The 20,396-nt window shown below is 45.0% G+C and overlaps 1 non-coding gene across 1 annotated transcript; it reads right to left on the reverse strand.

Moving 5' to 3' along the window:
* Positions 1-14,693: 14,693 nt before the first annotated feature.
* On the reverse strand, positions 14,694-14,781 carry TRNAY-GUA (transfer RNA tyrosine (anticodon GUA)). Its single transcript is given in 2 exon segments — positions 14,694-14,729; positions 14,745-14,781. It is a non-coding gene; the product is annotated as a tRNA-Tyr (tRNA).
* Positions 14,782-20,396: the final 5,615 nt, after the last annotated feature.

A 20,396-nucleotide genomic window follows, 5' to 3' on the forward strand; every position in this document is an offset into this window, starting at 1 on the left:
TTCAACAGTGATTGACTTGATACTTAGTTTTCTACAGGCATTTGATATAAAATCGGTAGTATAAGTAAATAAATGTTGTAAGATATCAGTTATGTGTAAAATGTTAATATTCTTTCTATCCACCTACCTTCCTAAACAGATATTGCTGCAAAATGGCTGCTGAATCTGTCTTGGGATAGAAGTCATTGGGGTATGGGGATGAAATAGAAGTCTACCGAGAGGGAAGGAGGGAGGTGTTGAGTGAGAGAGGAAACTCGAAAGTAAATATCTTGGCTCAAGTGTATTATTCACATAAGTGCTGGTGGTTACATCTACCGGTATATAACATCCTAGAATGAAATGATTAGATTCTCCTCTACCTCACAAGAAACAAAGTAACTTAGTAGTTCTCACATAAATTGCAAGTTCTCAAAACCAAAGCTGTTCCTTCATCAGGTGTCACATAATTATACAGCCGTCACTCATCATAATTAATAGCTTTATTGTTGTCTAAAGCTTTTAATACTGCCCTACTCTGCTGCTTATGCTTACAAAACCAGAAAAACTGGATTGATTTATCTCACGTGTCTATTTTATCTTTTATTTTTTTATGTAACATATCTAAATAAAATCCTTATCTTAGTATAAAAAAAAATACACTGCTGATCATTTGATATTTTAATCTGGATATAGAAGCCAAAGCCCCGTCATGTTTCATCTGGGCTATTAACACCTCCTTCAAATTTCCTCCCATAGACTTGTTCAATGTCTGACCATCTCCTGTATTAAAGGGGTTGTATGGAAATAAACACTGCAAAAAATAAACCTCTTATCCAAACTTCTTTCAATGTACCTGCGGCTGGCTGTCAGTGCCAACGTCTGTAAACAGAGGCTAGCAGTGATGGACTCTGTAGCAGTTTAACGGGAGCTTGGGGAGAGGTGAGTATAAGTAGTTTATTGTTTCTACAGTCCCCCCATTCAATGCTTAAAAGGGCTGTTTGTGGATAAAAAAAAATATATACATCTCCAAATAAAGAAAAACTGCAGCACTCCATTATAGTGAAAACAAACTTGGTGTTTATTCCACTTCTACCACCTTTAGCTATGTTCCCAGCCTTTGGCAAGCTTAACAAAGGTTGGGAACACAGCTGAAACATTGCTAGAGGTGGAATAAACACAAAGTTTGTTTTCACTATATTGGACTGCTGCAATTTTAACTTTATTTGGAGTTATATTGAACTCTGATTGGTGAGAGTAGTGGATAGCACCTATTGCATCTGCTACTGAGGACTGTGCTGCTGTTTTACTATTTATCCGTATATATATATATATATATGTATATATATGTGTGTATATGTTCTCCCAAGCACCCCCCCCCCCAATATATCAAATTTTTATCTTCGGGCAATCCCTTTAAACTGGCTGAGGTCTTGGGCCCGCCTGAATAATTTTTTTGTTCTCTTATGAAGTCAAAGGTAAGTTGTAGGAGGTCCACACTAAAAATGTATTATAGAAAGAGATGCATATATGTGTGTATGGATAGATATAGATAGGATCTCTATGGAGCTGCCGGAAATTTCCGAGCTCGGCGATCTTCGTAAGTTCCATAGAGATTAATGGAGCAGAACGGTTATGCGTGGCAGTCTGCGTTTTCACAATTTGTGGGGGTCTCAGGCCGTGGATAGGGCCTAACTTTACTTTGTGGGAAAACCCCTTTAAGCCACTTGTTACCACAGGTATGACCTGCTAATGCACCTCCTGTGTATATTTTTTCAGTTCATTCTGACCCATGTGTTGCTTTATACAAATGCTTTGGGGCGTGAATGGGAGTCACTAGCTTCATATTTTAAGACCTGATTCATCCGGCCATATTGTTTTGCTGTACATAACATAATGTATACTTAACTTTACACTCTTCAAAAGAAAAAAGGATGCCTGGGTGTGACATGGGCTGGGAGATAAAAGCCAACAAATACTCACCCTAATGCACTGATGTGGAAAACGATGCTGTCATGAATCATGATGCAAGTCATACTTGCACACCAGCAGGGAAAGAAGAAAACCATTAATGTTATTGGGTTTAGAAAATAAGTTTTCGCCATTAAAATGTACTTGTACTTAAAGTATACTCTGTAAATCAGCTCTACAAAGAGGTGTGGACTAGTGTAAAAATATAGCAATTCATAGGAAGTGTTTGGAATGATTAGTGGTTATGGTTAATTTTTAATGGATACAAAATGACAGTCAACCCAACACGGCAAGCAATATTCCATCATGTTAAATCCTAGCAGCACAACACCCTGATATCATCTCAGGCCTTTTGTAATGATCTGTTCACATGGCAAATTCAATTCAGTTCAAAGAAGCATTATTGGCAGTAACAAATTAGCAAGTTAGCATTGCCAAAGCATAGGATGCTGGGGGACAGGATGATGAGGAACATGGGGTTATAGTAGCCCATGGTATTGTTATGGATTTTTATGCAGGGCCCCAACAGCCCTCTTGACTTTTGTAAGGTGAGTCCTAATTAACCCTTGATTGAACATAGAGACCAAGACATGTCAATCTCTTAGTCAAGATCTTCTCCTCTTTAATAATCAAAATGCATAATATATATCAGACAGAAGAGTCATCAAAGGGGTGTTGTATGGAGATAAGGACTTAGATTCTATTGGCCATTATGTTTTTGTACCAGCACATTCTGGGAAAAATGACTAGGCCTTGTTTACAGCCATGCTTATCTACACAATGGCTCCTAGAAGCTTCTTCATAACCAAAATAAATAACAAGAATACAGAGGCCCGAAGGACAGTAAGAAATGCCAAGGATATTGTGAAAAGGCAAACAACAGTTTAAATGAGAAAAATAGCTGACTTAAAACATTTAACTCTATAGCTTCTAAAAGGGAAGCAAACCCCCCCCCCCCCAAGGTGGCCGCTGTATCTAAGATGGCGGACAGTAGTCAAGATGGCGCCCGAAACCAGTGCAACCTCCTTAACAATTCCCCCCTTTGAGCTTTGCTGGCCTGTAACTCCATCCTGAGCGACCTCCTCAAGCTCCAGGTACCCACAGGTAGGCTAAGCCCTTACCTGCTGGACTTGTTAACTCTTCACCAGATCCCCTGGAGGCCAGTCACTCAGGGGTTACAGGTCTGCACACTCAAATCACATCACTGAGTTCCCATAGTCCATAGGTTTGTAAACAGGCAGCATCATCCTCCGCTCCGGGCATTTCTCCTGTCGTGGTTCTTACCGCTTGGACGGCCATCTGGGACATGGTGGACTTGATGAGGGGGACCACACAACGCACCATAAGTGACAAGAGCAAAATCACAATCCCCAATATCACCCCCACTTACAGGAAACCCTTCCAATCCCCCAACCACAAAGTGAAGGACAAAGTGTCCACCCCAGAGTTTCTCTTGAGTTTCCTGGACAGTCCTTTAATCTCTTCACGAGCATGGGTAATGGATCCATAGGGGGCGACGTCATCTGGGATGTATATGCGACAAGCCACTCCCACCATCTTACAGACTCCTCCCTTCTCAGCAAGGATCATGTCCAAAGCCATGCGGTTCTGGGAAGCATCTCAGATATAATTCACAAATCTCTGTTGATTACAATAAAAATAGTTAATCCAATCAACATCTTTGCTCATAGCTCTCTGGGGAATAATGGACTCTAGACCTGTCCATATCTGATTGTGGGCCTTGTACTCATCTGGGACCCCCCTTGGTGCTCCCACTGTATCCATATAAACGTTGTCATCTAGGTGCTTCTCTCTCAGACCTCCAGAATCCTTTGGGATTCTCTATCTTTTCTTATGTGTCTGATCAACCTTATCCCTGGGGATCACGAGGAAGGAATACACAAGTGTTATCACCGTACACTCACCTTCCCAGCCTCTAGGCCTGACCTGACTCTCCTATCCCCACAAATCCTGTACACATCAGACACTGCTAATACAGGGTTACCTGTGCTGTCAATGTTAAAGAAGGTCATTGTCTTGTTGCACCAACCGTAGATAAAGTCTCCTACCCTGGGGGCATCCTGGTCAGCCCTATAGTTACAGTGATAGTCATGGTTGGGGTGTCCCTGGGCATACAGTCACTCAGAAGAAACCAGCTAGCAAGAAGAATAAGTAAGCATGGAATAGAAAGCGTGGAAGCGTGCTGACTTCCCTCTAGCTTCACAGACGTGGCACTGGTCAGCAGGACTTGGAAAGGACCGTCGTAGCGAGGCTCCAGACTCACTCTCTCTCTCTGGTGTCTCTCTTTACCACCACGTAGTCTCCCGGTTTCAGGTTATGCGTCCTGAGGTCTCTGTCTGGATCTGAAAAAGGAATCAGAAACACTTTTGCAGACCTTTTCCAAGGCCTGGCTCAACTGTGGCATGTTCCACCTGGTTTACTGCCATCATCTCTAGGGTCTGTGGGAAGTAGGGGCCTGGTCTGGGTGCACAGCCAAAAAGTACTTCAAAGGGGTACTATCCCATCTTTGGGTGGTGGGTGTGGTCCTAACTGAATAGTGGGCAGCAGGAAAGCACTCGCGCCATGGTTTCCCTGTTTCTTCCATGGCCTCCTGGATCTCTAACTTAAGAGTGCCGTTTAAAGTATCTCAAACGCACCACCAACTTGGGAAGGGTATGGGGTGTTTAGGGCCTGTTCTACACCCAGGAGGGACAAGGCTTCAGGTCTTTACCTGTCCAGTGAAGTGGGTTCTGCGACCGGACTCTATGGTCTCTGGAAGTCCAAACCTGCAGAAAAATCTCACTCACCAACTTCTTTGCCTCAGCTCTGGCAGTAGCCTTGGTCATGGGAGAAGCTTCTTGCCACCCTGGAAAGAGATCAATGCACACAGGCGCGTATTCCTACGTACCATTTTTTGGTAGCTGGATAAAATCCATCTGCAGTCTCTGGAAGGGATACAGCAGCTTGGGTGTCACCTTCTGTGGGGTCTTTTCCACCTTACCCGGGTTGTGGCGGGCACAGACTATAAAGGCTTTCACTAGTCTAGTGACGGGTAGTAACGCCCGGGCAAACCACTTATGGTTTATGAGCACTAGCATGGCCATTTTGGATGTGTGTGTGTCCATGGGCTACTGGACTTACTGTCGGGTGCAGGGCTCTGGGCAGGCACACCCTCTCTCCCAGCATCCAGGTCCCATAGGCATCTGGGCTCCAGCTTTCCTCCACTCTTCCTTCACTTCTGATGACTCTCGGGCCACCAGGGACTGGAACACCTGTGGATCAAACTTTTAGCTCAGAACTCACCGCTGAGGCTTCAGGACAGTCTCCAGGCTCCATCTGTGCAGCTGCCTTCGCCATCCCGTCAGCCACATACTTGCCCTTGGCTTGTGGAGTCACCAAATTGTGTGTGCTTTTTCTTTTATTATCCCCACCTCTTGTGGAAGTAAGAGAGCATCCATGAGCTCTATAACCAGCGTGCCATGCTTAAAGGGGGTCCCTGCAGAGGTGAGGAAATCTCTAGCCTTCCATATGGGTTCATAGTCGTGTTTAGACCCCAGAACTATACCTTGAGTATAGATGTTTGCCCTTTTACCTTCCACCAGCTGTAGCGCTTCCCTGAGTGCCGTCACTTCACCTCCTGCACTGACCTGTGTGGAGGGAATGGTTCCGCTTGTACTACCTCATGTGAGCCACTGACCACTGTATATCCAGTGTAGAACCGTCTGTCTTCTCCTGCAGACCTGGAGCCATCTATGAGAAAAAAACTCAACATCTGCGTTACTCACCCTTCTCTCCCCCCTCTCTGAATCCTGGAAGACTGGTGACAGAATGAAGGATTCAGAGCTGTGCACCTTATCAGTGTATCCTGAGGCATCAGGAGTGCACACTGGAGTCTGAGCTGTCTGGCCTTGGCTCACATGCTTGGGCTGTACTTGGGTGAGGACACTGTGCAAGGTATGTGGGGTTTGCACAGTAACTGAGTGATCTAGGGTCTAGGATCAGCTTACTGGCCTTGCTGAGCAGATTGCTGGCTGCAGCTACTGATACATGAGGGGCTCCCCTCACGACTGAGTCTAACCGGGCCTAAGAGTAGGTCACTGTGGAGGCCACCACGTTCCTGGGCTAAGACCCCTGTCTCCTAGATACTCAGTGCAAAATAAAATAAAAGGTCTGGTTCAGTGGCATGTGCCTAGGGCCGGGGCAGACAGGATTTGCCAGCTTAGGGCTATGGAATGCATCAATTGCCTCCTGACTAAGGGCAAATGGGGAAGAGGCAATTCAGTCATAAAGGGGCAGCATCAGGCTGGGGGCAGCAGACCTTATCCCAGGCTGCAGGAGCTGGCCAGTCCTAGAAACATGTGCAGAGGCTTAGGGCCTCAGGACAGGGGCATATTCTGGACTGCCAGCTTTCTTTCCTCTGTCAGGTATCTGCCTGTGGCTGAGAAGCAGTGGCCTAGGAAGACCACCTTCTCCTGGCAATACCGGAGTTTGTCTCTGGGAACTTTGCAACCCTTCTGGAACAGAAAACACATAAGGTCAATAAATGCATCCTGGCAAACAAGAACAGTAGGTCATCCGCATACTGAAAAGGAGAACATCCAGTAAGGGGCTAGTCTGCCAGTCTACTCCCTGTAGGGCCGTGGGGTATTGGCTGGGTGAGTTTTACCCCCCTTGTGGGAATCTGCATCAGATATACTGGAATACTGAACTGGTAAAGGCAAATAGGTACTGGCAATTTTCATGTAGGGGCACAGAGAGGAAAACATTTGCCAAATCAATAACAGTGAATAATATGTCACTCTCAGGGACTGCTGCCAGTTTGGGCTAGGGACCACTGGGCTTCAGTGCACTCATTGGCAGCTTAGAGGTCTTGGACCATCCTACATGTATCCAGCTGTTCTTTCTGGGTCTTTTCTTGACCGAAAATGGGTTAAAATCATCATCAGGCTAGCAGGGGAGTCACACATCAGTTTTACAATGAAAGGCGATAACTCTGTTTGGGGGGGCTGTTCTCGCTGACATCCTTGTCCGTGACCACCCCTTGTCCTGCCCTGTGGGGGCCGTCTCCGCCACTCACTAAAGTAATGTCTCCTCCCCGCAACGCCCACTTGGGTCGGTCGGTTGAGACTTCCGGAGATGTTGTCAATCTCACTTTGGTGTGGTCTGTGAAACATCCTCTATTCCCTCTGTATGTCAATGTCAGAGTCCCTCCACCACATCTCCAGCCCAGTGTTCTGTGCTACCTATAAAGTTCTGGCCAGACTCCAACGTCTCAATAAAATCCAGGTACACTTGTGTTGATTGTTAATCAAAAAGGAACAAAAGTCAGTCATAGGTTCTGTAATACAGTTGGGGGGCTCGTTCTTGCTTAGTCTGTTCATGGGGTACACAGGAGGACATCACATCATACTGTATTCTTGTTCCACAATCAAATAAATTCCTTCAAGTCTTTTTTTTTTTTTTTTTAGATTGTCAGGGAGAAGTCTAAACGCAGCGATCTACCCCTCCCAAATGTAAATGTTCTCACTAGCCTGTAAACCACGAGATAACAGAACACAGATTCCAAGCAACTCAATATGGAGAAATTCAGTTTTCCGTGAACATCAAGGTCACTATTGTCTCTCTCGTAGATAAGAAAGACACAGCATTCAGGCAAAGCCTTAGACTTACATGTCAGTCCTTTACAAAACAAAACGCAGCTCCAACAGCCCCCACCCTTTTGTTAACCCCTTTAATGCCAGAAAGCAGGTACCGGAGACATTGTAACACTTTTTCATAGTAATTTTTTCTCTAATTGTCAGAATCAATAAATTTTAATAATACTCAAACAAACAACCTCCCACACTCCAAGACCCCTAGCAGATGCCCGAAACATGGTCAGCTGTTATCCTACAAAGCCCCACAACATCTTTTATGGCTGCCAACAGCAATCAACTTTCAGGGACTTGAAGGGAATATAACTTAAAATGGCCGCCACTGAGAAATAAACTGTCTTAAGATGGCCGCCACTGAAGAATGGTAGGGCGTGTCATCTTCTCTAACCACCAGCTACAGGGGTGGAGTCTGGATTACAGGGGCCATTTTTCACTCCAAGGAAAATATAATTAAATCTCTTTTTCTCAAATTCTTTCCACATCAAAAACTTTGAAATGTCCCTTATCGCCTGTCTCTTTCTTCATTGGGCACTCTGAAGGATTCCTGTCACTCTGTCCTGGTCCGTCCGTCAAAGTCAGAGGCTATAAGTGTCTGTTTCCAAATCTGATCAAGTTTTCTCACTTGTACAATCATCAGATCATCTGACACATCCCAAATCCTTCAATACTACTTCTCACTTCAAACACAAAACTACCAGCCTTATGTCCGATCATGTCAACTTGCACTTTTCCATCAGTCCTACTTAACTCAACAACCTTCTGTCTCTGTGCATCTTTCCCCTTCATGTGGGACACAATCTTCCTTCTTGCCTATGTCTGCAATGCAACGCACTTGGCTCAATTCCAATTCACTCTGCTGTGCTCTCTGTATCTACAACTACGATACCGTTACAGGGACACATCCCCAAAGATTCAGCGGATGCCAACATCTCGATTTATTGACAAACAAAGAAACTAGCTACCAGAGAATATCTCACAAAGGACGCTACACCAAGCCACTGCCTGACTAGACTGACTAAAACATGCTGCCGTCCTCCACTAGTTCTCACAGTCACACGAGACCGCTCAGACTCCCGAAGAAAGTCTAGCGCTCACCTGATCAGGGCGGGTCTCCGCAATCTGAACTCTGTCACAATCTATGGGAAAAACCAGTCCCAAACAAACAGTACCCCAGACACTATGATAATCCGACTATCACAACAGAATATCTCCCACTCTAGCATTGCAGACATCTAAGGGTTACTACTTCCCGTCTCACAGCTTCAGCTAACACCACAGACTGTCTGACCATCCGTCTCTGTCCAGAGTCTGTCCAGAGTCTGTCCAGTCTCTGTCCAGTCTCTGTCCAGTCTCTGTCCAGTCTCTGTCCAGTCTCTGTCCATCACCTTACAAAGTGGTTCTTTGCCAAAAACTCTGAGCTTAGGTTACAGTGAACAACAGTGGCAAATACATAACACAGAGACAGTCTTACCCGGTCCGTCCAACCAGTGAACCAGAAGTGACATATCAAGGTAGACAATAAAAAACAGCTTACCCTGAGAGCTCTATGGTCAGTTCTGTTCACCGAGCCGGCGGGGACACTTCACGGAGGCTGTCTCGGTGCTGTTGTTGTTTACTCCTAAACCCACCCAGATGGACGCCAAATATTGTTAGGGATTTTTATGCAGGGCCCCAACAGCCCTCTTGACTTTTGTAAGGTGAGTCCTAATTAACCCTTGATTGAACATAGAGACCAAGACATGTCAATCTCTTAGTCAAGATCTTCTCCTCTTTAATAATCAAAATGCATAATATATATCAGACAGAAGAGTCATCAAAGGGGTGTTGTATGAATGGAGATAAGGACTTAGATTCTATCGGCCATTATGTTTTTGTACCAGCACATTCTGGGAAAAATGACTAGGCCTTGTTTACAGCCATGCTTATCTACACAATGGCTCCTAGAAGCTTCTTCATAACCAAAATAAATAACAAGAATACAGAGGCCCGAAGGACAGTAAGAAATGCCAAGGATATTGTGAAAAGGCAAACAACAGTTTAAATGAGAAAAATAGCTGACTTAAAACATTTAACTGTATAGCTTCTAAAAGGGAAGCATACCCCCCCCCCCAAGGTGGCCGCTGTATCTAAGATGGCGGACAGTAGTCAAGATGGCGTCCGAAACCAGTGCGACCTCCTTAACAGTATCAAATTCAGTTCATCTTCGTTCTCAGTTCATGGTATATCACAAGTCTCTCAGTCCATGGCAGGCAGTTACATATTGTGACGCTAAGACCATTGTAGTCTCCTGTTCCCCCAGCAGGATGGAGATGAAAGTTGCTGCTGTTTGACTGTTTGTCACCATAGCAGCAATAGAATATGTTAACTGTGTATACAAGAAATCTTCAATTCTAAAAATACAGCAAAATATACTTTAACCCTTATGCGCACCTGGGCGTTATAGTACATCCCTGTGGGAAGATACTTCCCGCACGGGGACGTTCTATAATGTCCCACTTCTGGCACCGGCTCACGAACGGATCTGGCACCAGAAGCAGCAGCTGTATATTACAACTGACACTGCGATCGGAGCTGGAAGTAGCAAGCATGACCACAGCATGCAAGGGTCTTCCCCTCATAGATTGGATCCCCTGTAACGCTTATTGGGGGATCCGGTCCACTTCTGGGCAGCCACGAGGTCTGCCAAGAGCCCGGGGCTGCCTGATGTTCTTTGCAGTCAGAGCCCTTCCGGGTCTGACTGTAAACTGTCTGCGCATGCATCTGCATGCTCAGTTTACACTGCTCTACAATTTATTAGTATTGTAGAGGGGTTGTTAAACGTTGAGGGGTGTAGTTTCCATAATGCGCTCTGCATAGGCTCTCTATGCAGAGCTGGCGGCTGCGCGTGCTTGGCTCCGAAGCCAGAGCTATTAAACATGCGCAGTAGCTCGAGCTTCGCAGCCGAATACATGCAGCCCCCGGCACGCATAGACAGTCCATGCAGAGTGCTACTAGGGCGTGGAGTATCCGCACCGTGTAGCTTCAGCTCTGGCTACTCCATGCCCCAGTAGCCTCTTTCAGATATTTGCATATTAGGTGATAAAAGAATTATAAAATTACAGGCCACTCAAGGATAAGCCCTAAAAAGGGCTCCCATGTCATTCATTAGTTGAACCTGCCACCGGATCTACCTTAAATAGGTAGATCTGAGATGGTAGGTTTCCTTTAAAGGTAATTTGTGTTACCTGTTACTGAATTTTCAATATATATTTTACTGAAGAGAAATAAAGGGAGATGTACTCACCAGAAAGCTATCTACTTAGATGCCTGCTCTCATATTTAAGAAACTTTGTGGAGTGTCTGACACATGTTCCTGCTTGAGCCTTGCCAGCCGCAGGAAGGATAGTATACCATTTACTGTCATCCGGAATCAGTGCCTGAGCTATTTTTGTTATACCAAGATGAAGCTTTTACTTTGGTTTGGTCGGAGGCCAGAGCCCTTGATATGTTCTGCCGGTTGTACCGAAACTGCTAATCATATGTTTTCTTCTTTATTTAGAAACTTCAGGAATTTTTTTGGACGACCAAAACTATTATCCCTTCACAGGAATGATGTGTGTTGTTGCCAGGTCATCAGCGTGAAAGCCTCCATTTCAGTGCATACAGTATATTTTCAACAGTTCAAACACTTTGCAGCTTTGTTAGTCTGACAACAAATTGCAGCCCAATAAGGAATAGCTCCATACGATGTAGTTATTATACACCTGCAGGATTCTATCTAACCAGAGGTCGCACTAACATTTTTCCAGAAGGGTAAAAATACTCCTCTCACCATTTTTGAGGAGTATTTTTTACCCGAGGAGGAGTAGCACACTCACACAACACACACACTGACAGCACACACTCCCCACTCACAGCACACACTCACAGCACTGCACACACTCACGGCACACAACACAACAACGCACACACTCCCCACTCACAGCACACAACACAACACCGCACACACTCCCCACTCACAGCACTGCACACACTACACTCACAGCACACAACTCCGCTCACACTCCCCTCTCACAGCACACACCACAACACCGCACACAACACACACTCACAGCACTGCACACACTACACTCACAACACAACACATAACACACACTCACACTGCACAGCACACACTACACTCACCCGGCACTGCTCTTAGGCCCCGTCGATCACAAACGCAGGCGGCTGCGGGCAGGTAGAGATGGAGCAGGACGGGGAGCAGCAGCTTCGTGGCCCACATGCAGTGGCGTAACTAGAAGAGGCTGGGCCCCATGACAAACTTCTGCATGGGGCCCCCCTTCCCCTTAGGACGACGTGTGCGCCGTCGTGTGCACGGCGGGCACACATCGGCACACGGGACAGGAGGAGGGGGTAAGCGCTGCTTACCCCCTCATACATACAGCATGTACACACATACAGTATATACAGACACGCTGCATACACAAAACAAATACGCATACGTACAGCATAAACACACACAGCACATACACCCACACAGCATATTCATACACTCACAGTGCACACACACCCGCACACGCCATACACTCACACAGCATATTCATACACTCACAGTGCACACACACGCCATACACTCACACAGCATATTCATACACTCACAGTGCACAGACACCCGCACACGCCATACACTCACACAGCATATTCATACACTCACAGTGCACACACACCCGCACACACCATACACTCACACAGCATATTCATACACGCACAGTGCACACACACCCGCACACACCATACACTCACACAGCATATTCATACACTCACAGTGCAACTGCACATACCATGCACAAACAGCCCATACTCTCACACAGCACATACACTCATAAGGCGCACACACACACACCACAGCACACACACACAGACACAACACAGCACATGCACAACACATACACACAGCACATACGTAGAGGGACTTACAGTCGGCTGTCTGTCGCATTGGGGCGGAGGAGCCGGGAAGCAGAGAAGCCGAGTCGAGGGGAGCAGAGGAGTCGAGGGGAGCGGAGGAGCCGAGCAGCAGACGAGGGGGTCAGGGGAGAGCGGAGAGCTGGGGAAAGAGCGGCATTAGTGACAGTCCCGCCCCCCCCTTCTGATGGGCCTGGTCTCAATGGCGACCGCGGACGATACGCCACTGCCCACATGTCTCCCCTGGGGTGGGTGCTCTCACTCTGGCCCGCCCTTAGTCACGTGTCCCGCTGAGCGGTCCAGCGCGCGCTGTGATTGTGCTACTGACATTTAACTCATTTGCAGCGCACGCTGAACCGCTCAGCCTGCGCGCTACAGGGAATAATTGCCAAGCGTAACTTTACGCATGGCAATTATTTTGGGGGGTAATGGCACCTCAGCACGCGTCTATGACGCGTGGTGAGGCGTTAATGCGACCTCTGTATCTAACCTTGTATCTAGCATGTTGTACTTCATAAGTTTTGCATCTATTTACAAAAAAAAAGAAAAAATTATTAATTTTTTGAAAAATTTGCCCTTTTCGAAATTCAAAATCATCCCGTTTTCAGGCAGATAGATTTATCACCTAAATAAGTTGCTGAATAACATTTCCCATATGTCTACTTTTCATTTTCATAATTTTTGAAATGTCTGGATACTTTATTTTGATGTCACGCGGCTTAGAAATCGAATATCGATTTTCTGTTTTTTCAGAATTGACTATTTTGGGGATAAATACATTTTTGAATGAAATTTCACATATTTAGCATTAAAACCCCCCTATATAACCAACCCATTTTCAAATCTGCACCCCTCAAACTATCAGAAACAGCTTTTAGGAAGATTGTTAACCCCTTGAGATCTTCATAAAACAAAGGTGAAATTTAGAATGGTCCTATTTTGTTGGTTATACGTTCATTTAGCCCTAAAATTTACACATTTCCAAAAGATAAAAAGAGAAAACCCACCATACAATTTGTTCTGCAATTTCTCCCAAGTAGAAAGACCCCCACATGTGACCGTTACATGTTTTATGGGCGCAGGAGGGAAGGAGGAACCTGCAGCTGCCAGGATTTTAGTTTCCTCATTGGCCCCTTTTGTAGGCTATATCATTTTAGCTTTTGCTGCATTTTTTTTTGCGGGATAAGATGATTTTTCCAGTGTAACCATTTTGGGGTTGGTATCACCTATTGTTGGAAATTTATCAACTTTTTTTTGAGGTCAGGAGTAGAAAAGCATCAATTCTGTACTGGATTTTTAACTTTTTTTTCGTGTTCACCGTATAGCCTAATAATCATGGCATCTCTATTCTATGGGTCGATACGATTACGGGGATACCATACATTAATATTTTTTTCTTATGTTTTACTAAATTTGCCAAATAAAACCCTTATGTGGGGAAAAATCTATAATTTTTGCATTGCTGTCTTCCAAGTGGCATAACATTATTACTTTTTTAGCTACAGAGCTTGTGGGACATGTTGTACTTTGCAACAGTATCATTCTGGAGTACATATTTTTTAATCACTTTTTATTGCATTTTTTGTGGGATTTAATAGGTAAAAATCATAATTTTTGGCGGGTTTTTGACGTTTTTACGGCGTTCATCGTACGGGTTCAATAATTATTTACTTTTATTCTACGGGTTGTTATGGACGCAGTTATACTATATATGTGGGGTTTGTGTTATTATGCACAACAAAGTCTAAATCATATGCCTCTTTATATGTTTTGGGGTTTATGGGCATTTTTATTGATTTATTAATTTATATTTTATTGAATAACTTTATTTTTACTTTTTTATTAGCTCCACCATGGGACATGAACAAGCAATCATCTGATAGCTGTAGGTATTTTGTATAACAGTACCTTTTCCAGTTTATTATACTATTTTATTTTACAAAAATAAAATAACCTTTAAATAAATTAATTTGAGAAAAAGTCAAATACATTTTTAGTAACTTGGTAATGTTGAAGGTAGGACACCTTAGTGACAGAACAAACTAAATATACAATTCAGGAGTCAGTACACGAAGGGGTATCCTGGAATTAGGCTGTATAGCCTGTAAAACAAACATAGTTATATCAGGTTTTATGGCAGTAAAAAAAAAGTCCTTCGGACCGGAATCGAACCAGTGACCTAAGGATGACAGCATGAATCCTCTACAGTCCTCCGCTCTACCAACTGAGCTACCGAAGGTACGCCTCCCTCCCTGCTCTCTGACAGCTACATCAGAACACACGTCATGTAGGGGGCGCGCCTGGGAGAAGGAAAGCGTCATCCCCACAGCAGAGGCGCCATGAAGGCTTTCAGCACAGTACACACTGCTCGTCACATGTATACGGCGATAACGCACGAGAGTTACGTCCAATGTGACAGTTTTGCTGTGAATGGACTCTAGGTATTGCAGCGACATCTAGTGGCTCAATAATAATACTGCACAACTCTGCAGACAGCGCTGAATGCTGCTGTGTACGAGAGCGGAGCTGTTTCTATGCTATCACTAACACACTAGATATTGCAAGAAACTTTTATATTTTTACTATCTTGTGTACTCTGCACTGAGATTTGCCTGGTTTAGTTCAAGTACATTTTTTGAACATCATGGTTTGCTTTTTTGTTCATTATTACTCTTTCTGCATTAAATGGGTTTTCCTTGATTAAAAGAAAAACTAAATATGCTTTGAGAGGACCTCTTAGGCTAAATTCACACTACTGATCCTTTCCTCCGTTCCTTCCATCCATTAAAAAAAGTAGAGAATAAAGGTTTAACAGAGGCTCAACTTGTCACTTAAAATCCCAGCAGTGATGGACAGCTGTGCTGTGCCTCTGTATAGAGAGCCCCTGCATAGACAGCATTAGTATTAGTCTATAGAATAGCAATTGTGACAATGCCACACAATGGCAAATATGAAATTCCAATGTCCCATTGTTACATTACACAGGCTAACTTTGACTTACTGGGATCAGATTGTCCCATTGTGGCATAACAATACTTTTTTATGGGATGCTTAGTCATAGTGAACGGCCCCCTATGTAAAAAGTTTGGGGACCCCTGCATTAAGATTATCTAGTCTAACTCTGCACTGTCTTTAAAATCTTGGTCTGCTCTTTGACTTTTGCTCATATGATAACTCACAAATAGTGGTGGATGAAGGGTACCATGTTCTCGGACCATATGTAGATTGGGGCCCCTCAACAATCTCAAGTTTATAAATACATGGATACAGAGTCTGATAAAGTTTATAGCAAATAATAAAAAATGCATCCTGTAACATCGATGTTGGCATCATCCGCTGTACTTGGAATGCGGCTGAGGAGGTACTGCTGGTGGCTTTCTTGAACTTGTGAGAAAACTAGTTTAGACTTGCTGACTGTTTGTGCAGGATATTTTTATGTTTTCTGTTTATTCATTGCTGATAAATATTTATATGAGTGACATCGGCATTGGTATCGTGGTACCGTGCTGGATCCACGCTGCAAGGATAATGTAGCATCCTTCATTCCAATATTAGAGTGTGAGACAAAAATGAGGGGTACTAATGCACTTTAGTGCAGGCACTACTGGCAGAGTTCTCATCCCACATTGAGAGCTCAGTGGCATAGCGGGGATGAGGAGAATGAGGAAGTTGCCAGCGCAGAAGGAAAACCACCATAGCCACAATGTGGAACGCTATGTTGACTTCTGCTAAACATTCACCAGCATTAGATAGGGCATGTCGAACTAAAAAGCAGAATGTGACTGACATGGTGGAGGATTATCTGTTCATAGGTCCTAATCAAACCTCAGGGCTGCCATGCAAACGATCGGCGCCGCCTTCCCCTTGAAGACGGCACAGGCAGGGGCGCACCTGCCATGAGGCGAGTTGAGAATCTCGCCTCAGGCGGCACGCCACCTGCTGGACGAGGGGGCAGCATTGTGCGCCCGCCCGTCCATGCTGCCAGTCTGCCTATGCTGCCGCTGGAACCCCCACCCGTGCTGCCGCCCACCGGAACGGGCTGCCGACCGCTGGCCTGTCCTGCTGACCGCCCGCCCAGGCTGACCCCCCCCCCCCCCGCGCATGCCGGCTGGCACATCCTCTTTCCTGCCAGCCGGCACATCCTTTTACCCGCTGGCCGCCACATCTTCCTGAGCACCTGTCTGCTCCGCTCCCTCTGTCCCGTTCATCTCCGCTCCCCCCTCCTCCACTCTGCTCCGCTCCCTCTGTCCCGTTCATCTCCGCTCCCCCCTCCTCCACTCTGCTCCGTTCCCTCTGTCCCATTCATCTCCGCTCTACTCCGCTCGGAGTTAATTGTCCTGTTAATTTCCGCCCCCTCCACTTCCTCCGCTATGCTCCGTTCCCCCTCTCCTTTGCTCCGTCCCCCCCCCTCTCCTCCACTCTGCTCCCCCCCATCTCCTCCACTCCGCTCCCCCCCCTCCACTCCGCTTTAGCCCCCCCCTCCACTCCGCCCCCCCCTCCACTCCACTCCGCCCCCCCCTCCACTCCGCTCCGCTCCCCCCTCCGCTCCTGGAGAACCTTCCTGGAGAATAAAAGAAAATAAAGTAAGTTTATCTGTGTATATGTATTTGATGTGTGTATGTAATGTGTATATATGTATATATATGTATATATATATATATGTGTATATGTATGTGATGTGTGCATGTATGTGTATATATCTGTGAATATGTATGTGATGCGTGTATGTAATGTGTATATATAAATATATATATATATATATATATATATATATATATATATATATGTGTATATGTATGTGATGTGTGTATGTATGTGTATATATCTGTATATATGCATGTGATGTGTGTATGTAATGTGTATATGTGTATATATACACTCACCGGCCACTTTATTAGGTACACCTGTCCATCTGCTCGTTAACACTTAATTTCTAATCAGCCAATCACATGGCGGCAACGCAGTGCATTGAGGCATGTAGACATGGTCAAGACAATCTCCTGCAGTTCAAACCGAGCATCAGTATGGGGAAGAAAGGTGATTTGAGTGCCTTTGAACGTGGCATGGTTGTTGGTGCCAGAAGGGCTGGTCTGAGTATTTCAGAAACTACTGATCTACTGGGATTTTCACGCACAACCATGGTCCCATGGTTTACAGAGAATGGTCCGAAAAAGAAAGAACATCCAGTGAGCGGCAGTTCTGTGGGCGGAAATGCATTGTTGAAGCCAGAGGTCAGAGGAGAATGGGCAGACTGGTTCGAGCTGATAGAAAGGCAACAGTGACTCAAATCGCCACCTGTTACAACCAAGGTAGGCAGAAGAGCACAGTACGTTGAACTTTGAGGCAGATGGGCTACAGCAGCAGAAGACCACACCGGGTGCCACTCCTTTCAGCTAAGAACAGGAAACTGAGGCTACAATTTGCACAAGCTCATCGAAATTGGACAGTAGAAGATTGGAAAAACGTTGCCTGGTCTGATGAGTCTCGATTTCTGCTGCGGATGGTAGGGTCAGAATTTGGCGTCAACAACATGAAAGCATGGATCCATCCTGCCTTGTATCAACGGTTCAGGCTGGTGGTGGTGGTGTCATGGTGTGGGGAATATTTTCTTGGCACTCTTTGGGCCCCTTGGTACCAATTGAGCATCGTTGCAATGCCACAGCCTACCTGAGTATTGTTGCTGACCATGTCCATCCCTTTATGACCACAATGTACCCAACATCTGATGGCTACTTTCAGCAGGATAATGCGCCATGTCATAAAGCTGGAATCATCTCAGACTGGTTTCTTGAACATGACAATGAGTTCACTGTACTCAAATGGCCTCCACAGTCACCAGATTTCAATCCAATAGAGCATCTTTGGGATGTGGTGGAACGGGAGATTCGCATCATGGATGTGCAGCCGACAAATCTGCGGAAACTGTGTGATGCCATCATGTCAATATGGACCAAAATCTCTGAGGAATGCTTCCAGCACCTTGTTGAATCTATGCAACGAAGAATTGAGGCAGTTCTGAAGGCAAAAGGGGCTCCAACCCTGTTACTAGCATGGTGTACCTAATAAAGTGGCCGGTGAGTGTATATATATATGTGTATATGTATGTGATGTGTGTATGTATGTGTGCATATGTATGTGTATGTGCACATGTATGTGATGTGTGTATGTAATGTGTATATGTATGTGATGTGTATGTGTTTATATATGTATATATGTATTCCGTATGCATTTTATACTACATGGTGGTGCACTGTATGCGTTTTATTCTACATGGCGGTACACTACATGTATTATATACTACATGGCGATATTCTGTATGCATTTTATACTACATGGGGGGACGCTGTATGTATTTTTTACTACATGGCAATATGCTGTATGCATTTTATACTACTTGGGGGGGATGCTGTATGCATTTTATACTACATGGGGGGGGAGCTGTATGCATTTTATACTACATGGCGATATGCTGTATGTATTTTATACTACATGGGGGACGCTGTATGTATTTTATTCTACATGGGGGGACGCTGTATGTATTATATATTACATGGGGGGACGCTGTATGTATTTTATATTACATGGGGGGACGCTGTATGTATTTTATACTACATGGCGGTATGCTGTATGCATTTTATACTACATGGTGGGACGCTGTATGCATTTTATACTACATGGGGGGACGCTGTATGTATTTTATACTACATGGGGGGACGCTGTATGCATTTAATACTACATGGCAGTATGCTGTATGCATTTAATACTACATGGCAGTATGCTGCATGCATTTTATACTACATGGCAGCATGCTGTATGCATTTAATACTACATGGCGGCACACCGTATACATTTTATACCACATGGCAATGTGCTGTATGCAGTTTATACTACATGGTGGCAAGCTGTATTCATTTAATACTACATGGCGGCATGCTGTATGCATTTTATACTACATGGCGGTAGGCTGTATGCATTTTATACTACATGGCGGTAGGCTGTATGCATTTTATACTACATGGCGGTACGCTGTATGCGTTTTATACTACATGGCGGTACGCTGTATACATTTTGCATAGCTTTATTTTCACACCAAACCAATATTATGGATCTGGTCCTGAAACTCCCTGAAATATTACATATATGGGTGGGGGGGGGGGTCTCTCTTTGGCTCGCTACAGGCAGCAGACAGGCTTGGTACACCCCTGGGCACAGGAGGGGCGATCATAGGGGAGAGAGCCCTGGCATGCATGTTAAATGCCACGGTCGTGTTGACCCGGCATTTAACGGGGTAAACAGCCGCGACCGGAGCTCTCTCCAACTGTGGATGTTACACTAGGGTGTCAGCTGTTAGTAACATGCCGATGCCAGACCAGCTACGATTTTGAGCTGAACCGGCATCTCTGAGCAATAAGTGTCAGAGCTGAGTGACAGTTATATTCTCCACTGAGCGGCAAGGGGTTAATGGACATCTACCATCAGACTTTTATTCAGAATTCTGATCATTCAGACTACTGGTGACGTTAGCCAGCGTCTGAAAATCTAGCGGAGACTTTCCTTGCATGCAGCCGGCTTTGACTCCACAAGGAAAGTCCCGGAGCCCAGTTTCGGCATTCTGAATGTTCAGAAGGCCTGTATTAAAAATAATGGGGGTGTGTATGGTTAATTTGCATAATCTTAAAAAGCCATAAAAAAAACAAGGGCATAAGAAGCTAAAAAAGAGCGGATCCTGTCAGAGGGGGCATACACCAGTCAGTGTTCTTGGTTTACAAACCTTGACCCTGGTGATAGATTTCCTATAAGTAATGAGCGCACGGCCACCTGATCTCCGAGAAGTCCACAGGATGTCGCAAAATC

This window comes from Engystomops pustulosus, chromosome 1 (genome assembly GCF_040894005.1).
Source record: "Engystomops pustulosus chromosome 1, aEngPut4.maternal, whole genome shotgun sequence".
Lineage (NCBI taxonomy): Eukaryota > Metazoa > Chordata > Amphibia > Anura > Leptodactylidae > Engystomops > Engystomops pustulosus.